Here is a 10,051-nt window from a genome sequence, read left to right on the forward strand (position 1 = left end):
TGGAGATTTTCACCGTATAACATCTGCTGGGGAGAAATAAAGTTGGGATATATACATGTCATGATATTATTGCTCATTAATTTAATATTGTAGATTATAAAAAATAAAAACAATGCAAGATGTTACCTGATTTCGAGTATTACATCGGTGTTTTCACTTGTGACGTTGTGTGCAATTTAAAACAGTGATCTTATATACAATTGCGTCATATTTGCGAATTATTTATCCTTTTCTGAAGCCTTATGGCCCTTGAAGCTCGAAAATATTAAATACTTTTAAAAAGAATAACTTTCTAATTTTCATTTCCTGGTGGGCTCAATCTGTGTCTTTCAGTTAATCGAATAGGTTAGAGAACACCATCTTACAGGGGTTTCAATAAGTGGACGTAGACCTATTATACGTCCGGAAAATCGCCAAAAACGTCCCAGAATTTGACCCCGGGCGTTTTGAAAATTCTTTATAGTAGCCTTGTAGGCCTCTTTTAATGAGATCAGACGTTTTCATATGCTGTGCACCATTGACTGCTTAAAATATGCCGTACTGCCCTTTCATCTTCCCATACGCCTTGTACGTGTCATAATTTATGACAGCTTATTGTGTGTAATGAGCAGACGACCTGTGTAATCATAAACGGCCATCTTCTAATCCGATAATTAGAAAGAGCCAATGAGTGAAACATCGCCAGGAGGCGGAGCTATTGAATGTCAGCAAATTAGAATATACAATGAGAACTCGTTCATTCAAAGATGAAAGTTCGCAAAATGCTATAGAAAATGCAAAGAGATGGTGAACCATGTTGTCAAACACTATTAAACTTTTTTAAAATAATTGGTAATTGTAGTGTACAGACGAGACTATTGTTGATTTGAAGCAGACGGTCACTGCCGATTTGTAGACGTAGGAAAGCTGGCGCTAACACAATCAATTACATCAATTTATCAGTAAATGATTTGAATGTGTAATTGTAAAATATTCATGATGAACATTTCTTTGTAACCCCAAAAAAATATTTTGATGCTTTATGTCGCATTTACCTATCACGTCTACGATCATGTCAAAATTCGCCGAAACCGCCATTTTGTCGGAACGATTCGGAGTTATTTTATAAATGTTTTATGCTGTGTAAGTGTTTCTTTAAGCAAGGGCAGTCATTTTTATTGTCATTCTATTCTAAAACAACACCATATTAAACATAACTTTACAAAAGACAATTGAATATCAGCCAGGCTGAATGTAACATTCGTACCCCATCCCGATCGTACCAACTAAAATTCGTCCCCTAAATTTTTTTTTATTTTTGTTTTGTGTATTTATGCCAGTTTAATTGTTTCAAATGCTTTACTGTCTGTTTTTTTTTATTTTACATGAATTTTTGGAGAAAAATGAGACATTGCACTAAAGACAAATTTTAATTTTGATATTTAAACACACCCTTCTAAATTTTGTGAAAAAGCACTAACATTTTGTACAAGTCTGAAAATCATGGAAAATGATTAAAATTGAGTATGAAAACAAAACATTCTATGAGAACCCCCCCCCCTTGTGGCAGGGGTGGACCCCTCCCACTCCCATCCCCATGCGCCCCATACGCTAGACTCCTGTTATGGTTGAATATAAACAATAAACATATATATAAACATTTTGAATTGTGCATCAAACGCGCTACTTTACCCACAAATCCTATGAAATTCCTAAAATTTCCTGAAAAATCAGACATGGAATTTTTAAAAAAATCCTGATTTTGGGTCTTATTGAAACCCCTGATCTTATATTGTCAGTAGGGACATTAAACTTTGTTGACTTAGTGACAAACTTCATTTGATCACTCCAATTTAAAGAAAAAATCCTTTCTAGGTGTTTATCTTTTATCCTATGCAAAAGTGGCTTTTTTTATTATTTCGTTTCTATCACTCACGATATGTTATTTTTCTTGCCATATGAAATGGGTACATATTATATATATATATATATATATATATGTATGATATCACTATCACGAACCTATTGTAGGTTAAATACTTATTTATAAGTCAGTGATATTATTTATAAGTGTTCTATAATATTGTGTATTGACTTAATACTTCATAAAAAATAAGCTTAACAATCATTCTTTGTTTCAGAATTCATCCATTTTAAATGATTCTTTGAATAGGAGCCATTTTCTTGGTTCACTTATTGTCAGGGTTTAGGAGCTGTAGCTAAAAGCAGTGACGATATTTATTTACACTCTTAAATTGTGCTCAATTACATTGAACACCTGCCGTACTAAATGAGTGATAGTTTAACATTGATAAATAAGAAGTAAATATATCCAAATACTATTGCAAGGGGTATATTTTTGGCAAAAGTGTATAGCCCTTCACGCAATTCATGATAGTTTAAAAACTCATGTCTTAAATGTCATTCTCTTTGATCAAGTATACGTTCTAAGCATTAGGAATGATATTGTTCATATTGTTTCGTCCTGCTACCTGTTTGCATGTTTTTGTTCGTTTATCAAATATACGCATGCACACTGCTTATCATGTTCACGTGCTTGTGAATGGAGGATAAAGATACTGTAATAATGTTTCAAAGATGAATGCTCGATCGTTAAACACGTTGATTAAATATTAACATATTTTTGAATCACATTTACGAGAGTTAGGTGAAGATTTTGTGATGGCTTTTATATTTGCTACTGTACAATAGGGGAGGTTACTGCATAGGAGACGAACATTTTCTTAACCCGGTTTAGCAGTCAAACCAAGTAGGACCTACTCCGGTGTCCTCAGACGAGAACATTCGTGTAAAAAATGGATTAAAATGGACAATCATAAAACTTTGGGCTATGGACTTATTGAAGACAACTGTATGGTAAGTCTAAATGCCGTTTGTTTTCATGATGGTTTAAATGATAATAATTGTTTGTTATTTTTGATCACGCACAGGTATACGCCCCACACATAGTGACATTACTCCGCAAGGCTTTGTCTTTGCTTTTTCCCCGCAAAATTTCCCCGGGAATGGGCCTTACCTAGGTTCCCTTGGGTGCGAGGGCCTTTTACCATCAGTTCATCCCTACAGGGAAGGAATTTAAGCCGTGGTTAGTCTGGTCCAAATAATTGTACGTTGACGATTTTTTTTTTAATTTTTGATGGCAAATCCTTCACGTACAAATTGTTTAGTATTAAAAGTGGGTAGTTGTTCCGATCAGGATTCCGGGTTAAAGCATATAGCGTCTATAAAATATCATAAAAACAAGAAATATTACCAGATAATGTTATTTTATATCAGTTCCGTACACAAAAAATAAATATCCAACTTATAATTATGAGTTTGACGGCTTTTCTTTATTTCATTCTGTCAAAACATAACGATATATACATGAAGGGCACCTACAAGGCTTCAGGGCACATTTTTAAATCGCTCGGAACATTTCGGCCATGGTGTGTTGTTATGATTGTATAACGAGGTCTATTTCGAAGCTTTGTCGGAGGAGGCCGAGTTATTACGATTGTATCGAGTTGTTCCCCTTCGCATAATTGTTTTCTGTGTCATTCAACTTTCGATTTATTGGAAAGGTAAACAACTTGTTTTAATGCATTAAATGCTTGTTTAGTGCAAAATAGCATTTCACTTACATGGTAAAATATGAATATAACTCTTTATGATCAATTTCAACCATAAAATACTTCACTTAAAACAATTTCAATATTTTTAAAACACCCCCGTTTTTTTGCACATTCCCGTTTAGACGTTAGGGATTGGAAGAATCCCGTATAACACGTCTAATATTTTAGACTAGGGTTAGTCCACCTAAATGGCCGTCAACGAGTCTAATGATGATTTTTAGACTCTATGGCAGACTCGAGACGGGGATACATAACAAATGTCAAAATAATAAAAAAGTATCCCTGATCGCTAATTATTGTAGCTAAAGCCGGGGTTGGTTGGACCGAAAATCAAAGTCCCCACAAATCCCCAGACCTGGGAAGGCCATGGTTACAATTGACTGGTGCAATAGTCAGCAATAGACTTGGCGTCAATTGAATTTAGTTTGAAGAATAAACAATAACACTTTGACACCTTTTTTTTCAAAAAATCGATTACAGACACAGAAACAGTTATTTGTCACAATCGTGAGTTTATTTGTTTGTCATACTGTACCAAATTTTTTGGGAATATTGTTAGCACATGTTTTAATAATAACAGGACAATGTTTCAATAAGAACTCAGTCAAGTATGAAATATTTCCATTTTGGAAGAATGCTGTAGATCTTTAACATTTGACGATTTGGAAATTATTATTGGTTATTCTTTAAAAAGTGTCAAAATTTGAGTAGATCTATGGTAATGCAATAAGTAGCTCAAAATGTTAATCCTTTCATTGTTATTTTAAAAACTGTTTTACTTAATGTTAAAGGAAATATATTCATTTTATTAAACAGATGTGCACAGGAAGGTATGCAATTCTAATTTGGTAATTTTATCCAAAATTGAAAACTTATGGCTAAGTATCTGTAGATGTTGATATATATTATATATACAATTGACTGTTTTTATTGCTTATTAGTGGTGGGAATCGGACAGAAAAATTACTATAGATAATCGGTTTATGAAAACAATCAATGATCGATTATTAATCGATTTAATCATTATTTAACTATCTTTGTTCATCATATATAAGGCATATAGATACACTACATGAACCAGTTTAAGAACAAATGTTCCCTTACAATATTGTTTGTACATTTATTTGTATAAATTACATAATTATTCAGAACCCAACTATACTTTAGTGTTTACAAGTTACTATTACAGATCATGAGACGCAGGCTCTAAATATTGTGTACGGTATTGAATACATGTATAAAGTTAACACAAAGAAAAATTTCAATTTCGTTTTGATAATCAGTCAGTACTGTAACAAGTAAAACAAGCAGTTGAATATTCTGTATGTTTAACAAGAACATTTTCTTTCAGAAAACTGAGAAAACTAAATTCTTACATGATATAAGAAGTAAACGATAACATATTTTAAAAGCACAAAAATGAGATGTTGAGAACCAATCCTTTTGCAGTTAAATTACAAAGAAAATTGGTAAAAAAACGATTTTTTTTTAACTTGCTTGCCTCCTGTGGTTTATTCTGTCTGTCTGTCTGTCTGTCTGTCTGTCTGTCTTATATCACTTAAAATTGGGTTCAGATATATCGGCAAAAAATGGTCTATGTATAAACCAACAATAAAAGAGTACCGGTAGTCAAAACGATCAATTAGTGAGATTGCAGCTTTAAATACACCTTTTTAATACCGCTGTAAAATTCCAATGGTTTGCCTCAATCTTTAAAGCTAGCATATTGTTTAATTGACAACCATACTTTTTGTTTAAAAGTGTCATGATATGTTTGTACAATGTGTTTATATAATTCATTAAAGAAGTCAAAACAAATTTGTTTATCTTGTAATTTGTTTTCTATTATTTAAATGACCCAGACAAAAATGGGAACGTCAGTGCTATTTCTATTACTTTTAACATCCAATGAAGTTTCTTTTTGTGTAGCAGCAAGGAGGTGTTACATTTAGGATGTATCATTTAAACCAAATTATAAATACATATGCACAGCATACAGGCGTGTAGCCGCCTATACGTGAATACGCGGCTGAAAAAACATGGTTCTGAAAAAAAATTAAACACATAGTAGTAATTAAAGACATTATCCGCATTGCATGCCTTTCTTAGAAACGAAAACGAAATATCTGGATAAATTTGCTTTATAAATATAATATTTTATTCTACAGATTTACAGAAAACAATTATATAAAAACATTTTAGTGTTAAAAACGTTATTAGCAATGCATGCCGGTTAAACAAGTAATTTCGATAAAAAGAAGCATTTTATTCTAACGCGAAAATGTTGAAAAATTACAGAAATTTAACATAATGCACAATATTTGATTTTTATCGTATCTGGATAAGGACGAAAAAAGATATAAACGTGAAGTTAGATTAATACGGCAGCCAGTGCGTAAAACCACACACGTAACAACCTAACACAGTGTGTATTTCAGTGCGATATATATCTAAAATAATCACAACAATTGTAGGGAAATCATGGGTTAATGTTCGTGTTTAAGGAAATTTGAATGTCACATGTAAAGAATCAACTTTAATTATCTTTAAAGAAGCGTCTAAAATGTGTTAACATATCACAAAAAGGTTCCAAAGACAAAAGACTAAGAGTTTACACGTAAGTAGTAAGTTTAATTTTACACACATAGTGTGTATATCACATAATTCGATGACAATTGCCAATGTCCTTTTGCGTTCTTTGTGTTTATGTCTTAGGGAAGATCTATAGTTGACTCTGGTGTACTAAGATAATTCATCGTGTGTAAAAACAACAAAGATGTCTTATTTGCAGCTCGAACATTATGAAACGCAATCACAAACAAGTCGAGTTAAGTTGATTAGTGATATATTACTGGATGCTTAGTAATTTGATGGTAGGTATTGTTTCTTCTTGAGAAGTCAAGGCATTGTCAGTTGTTTTTGCGAGGGAGGAAAATGGAATTCGACTATTATGGAAGTAAATGGTTTTCAAGGAAGTAATTGCTTGCTGTGGATAACATTTGTTATAAAAGTGATGTCAGGTATACCGAAAACTTAAACAATTGCCCTTTAAAATATATGCATTTATCAATGTATGTTACTTAGATCAGATTCGGGGTCATAATTGACGAAAACTAAAGTCTTGCTTCACTACGAAACTGGTCTATATGACATTTTATTTTTACAGAATAGTTTATTTTGCATTTCCACTATTGAAAGATACTTCATATTTCCATACACAAAATAGTTATGAATATGAATCACATCAAGAAAAAGGCAGCAGATAACCACTTTAAGAAATAACAATTTCTGCGAAGCTGTCATATTAAAGAATTTCAAATAAGCTCCATACGTCAATAATGGATTGTTTTAACAAGATTAAACGTCAATGATATTAGTAACATTGAACTTTTTTTTTCAAAATTGAATATTAATATTAAAAACTTCAAAAACAAGCTCAGTAGCCAAAAGTTTCAACATAAAACTTGAAAACTGAAGTAAATAATTGAAATAAAAGCTAAATCACATTAATTTAACATATGAAAACATATGAATTTTTAGAAACATTTTTCCTTAGTTGAATGAACAAATAATATCAAATAATTTATATGTTCCTAAACAAGAAACTGTATTGGACATGAAAAAAAACATGTGCATCATATCTTTACCTCAGATAATGGTTTTAAGGGAGACTTTGAACTATAAACGTTTTATTCAGACAACAGCGTCGTTATTTTTTATAATTGAGTCAAATATCTGTACACTTCTACAAAACAGAACAAACCAAACGTGTGATAACATCAGTTAAAAGTTATACAATTGTACACGTGATCATGCGATAATGACCAAATCACTGCATTGTCTCATCAGTTAGAGCTTTCTAAATTTTGTTAAATTTGGTATGAATGTCTTGAACTGGATATTCATTCAAAGTTTCTTTGTTATTTCGGCCGCTTGACCTATTTGGAAGGAACCCACACCGTCATTAGGGTGATTGACACCCAAACCAAACAAGCTGCCGGAACTGGCGTTGGAGAGACCGCTGCCGGGGTTGAGGTCTTGGTGTGGATCTGAACCGGGGTAGAGGTCTCTTTCGGTGAACCTAAGAGAGGTCTCCACTGAAACGTTCAAAGTTGAAAGGTCGATCACCTTCTTCTTCATCCTTTTAGTCATAATCTCTGACAATAACATGATGTCGGCCCGCACCAGACACATCTATTTTCACAATCACAACCTCGAACCTGTTTTTCTTTGCAAAGGATGAATCACTCCCGAACCCTTCCTGTCAAACTTTTGATTTTAAATATTTTACAGTTCTGGCCAGTACGAGTTATATGGCAGAACGAATATCTCCACGTATTATAATCGCAAATACGGGGGCCAATTGAGCGTGATGGTCACGTGGTAAGGTCGGACGGTTATATTTGCGGGCGAATCAGTTGTAGGACTGATTTCATGAAATGAGCACTGATTCTAGTCAAAAATGTTTGAAATGTGGTTCTCATATGCAAGCCTTACCCGATTGATTCTGTAGTTTTATTTTCTGAGAAATTCATTCGTGGTAATCTATTTTAATTCAGCCATACGTCCATCGAAGCGGTCACACGTTTCAACCACCGTGTTTTACTTGGGCGGCTGTTGTCATTTCTACGAAGGATACGGGATGAACCCGGTAGCACCATTAGTAATAATTAAGAGGCGCAATTTGGTTTGGAACTATTTTTAACTATTGACGCCTAGTAGTCTACAAGACTGATAAGGGCATGTGCAAGATGGGCCGGAAGAATTTAGACTAAATGTCACAGTGTGTGTGAACTTTACAATATTGTTAAAATTAATGTCGGGTATTTCATTTTTGTTTGTATGTGTGTGTGTATATATGCTACATCGGTCCAACAGGTGTCAACATAAATTGAAACCTGTGTTTGCCTTCCGTGCGTTTGGACGTTAATACGTCACAGAAACCTGGTGTTGCATTGACACCGTCCCAGTTTATGTAAGCATTGGAGGAAAGTGTACCCGGAATGGGGCTCATATCGCCAAAAAATCAACACGGTACCTAAGGCAACCGCGAACAGGGTGCTCAGTCCGTACTATTATACACACATTCTTCCGTCAAACAATCGATTAAACAAAATACGGTGTTTTCAGGAGGTAGGTGAAACCCCTTCTGCACACTCGCTCATATGAAATGTTCATTATTATTCTCTCAAAAAATTGTCCTGGTTGCATTAAAGGAGGGAAACCCGATCAAGACATATCCGTACATTCTTTTAGACTCAATCTATCAATGACCAATGATAATGGAAAACATGTGTTTCCACTATTACTGTTCTAAAGCTACAATCATTCACTCATGATTTTCATCAAACTCATCAACCATATCATCTTTCAAACTGATAGTATAGATTAAAAAGCAGTTTCCCTTCCGTTACCAGCTTTGCCATGTGTTTAAAATGGTCGAAAGTAAATCAGTAATTAGGAAGAATGCATGGCAAATAATGTCCGAAATCCGAAATGACAGCTAGGCCTACCGAAGAATATTAACCATATAGTGACCTTCTTTTCGTACGTTTGAATAATTTTATGGAAAACAGTACAAAACATATATCCCCTAAACATATAGAGTTATGATTTAATTTCGTGTTTTAGTTCACCCCGAGTTTTTATTTGTTATATTATTTGTTAATTGGTACATTTTAAAATATTTTTAGAGTTAAAAAGAAATTATATTTTGAATCTGGTTGTTTCATTTTTCATGTAAATATTTCTTATTTGCTTTTAGTCTGACAAAATATCTTTAAACAGTTGCAAACCAATGACAATAAAGTTTTGAATATTGAGCGTGAAAATTTGTCATACTTCTTTTAAGTAGCAAACTCTTAAAATTATAGTTTTACTACATTTGCTTCAAAAATAATTAAGAAAGTGAAATTTCAGAGTAGCTTGTTTGATATAAAAAAAATATATTTCAATAAATATTCTTTTGGATCCCTTATTTTCGGCATTTACCAGACAATACTAAATATGCATTTTTGATAAATGATATATAAACAAAGATACAGAAAAAAAAATTCTGTTACAAATGTCATAGAAAAACAAATTTGCAGGAGTAGCGAAACTCTAGTTTTTTTCTATAATTACGAGAGAAATTAGATACGATCTTACACAGTTTCTATTATGCTTATATTCGGAGTTTCACTTATATCTTAATTTATTTTCTTAATTACACACTTTTATAAAGTGTTATTCACACAGCTACCCGTTGGACGCTCCTCGCGCAAAATAATACCTGTAAATTTTCTATTTCCGGTCTAGTTGAGACATGTTAACTGTTGTTTTTTTAGTTTATTATTCGCTCGTATTTTAGTGCAACCATTTTATGAACTTTAATAAATGTTAAAAGTTTTAACAGCGCATTCATGTACCAAAAAATAACGAAAGCACTTTTATATTAA

The sequence above is a fragment of the Mya arenaria genome, chromosome 4, assembly GCF_026914265.1.
Source record: "Mya arenaria isolate MELC-2E11 chromosome 4, ASM2691426v1".
NCBI lineage: Eukaryota > Metazoa > Mollusca > Bivalvia > Myida > Myidae > Mya > Mya arenaria.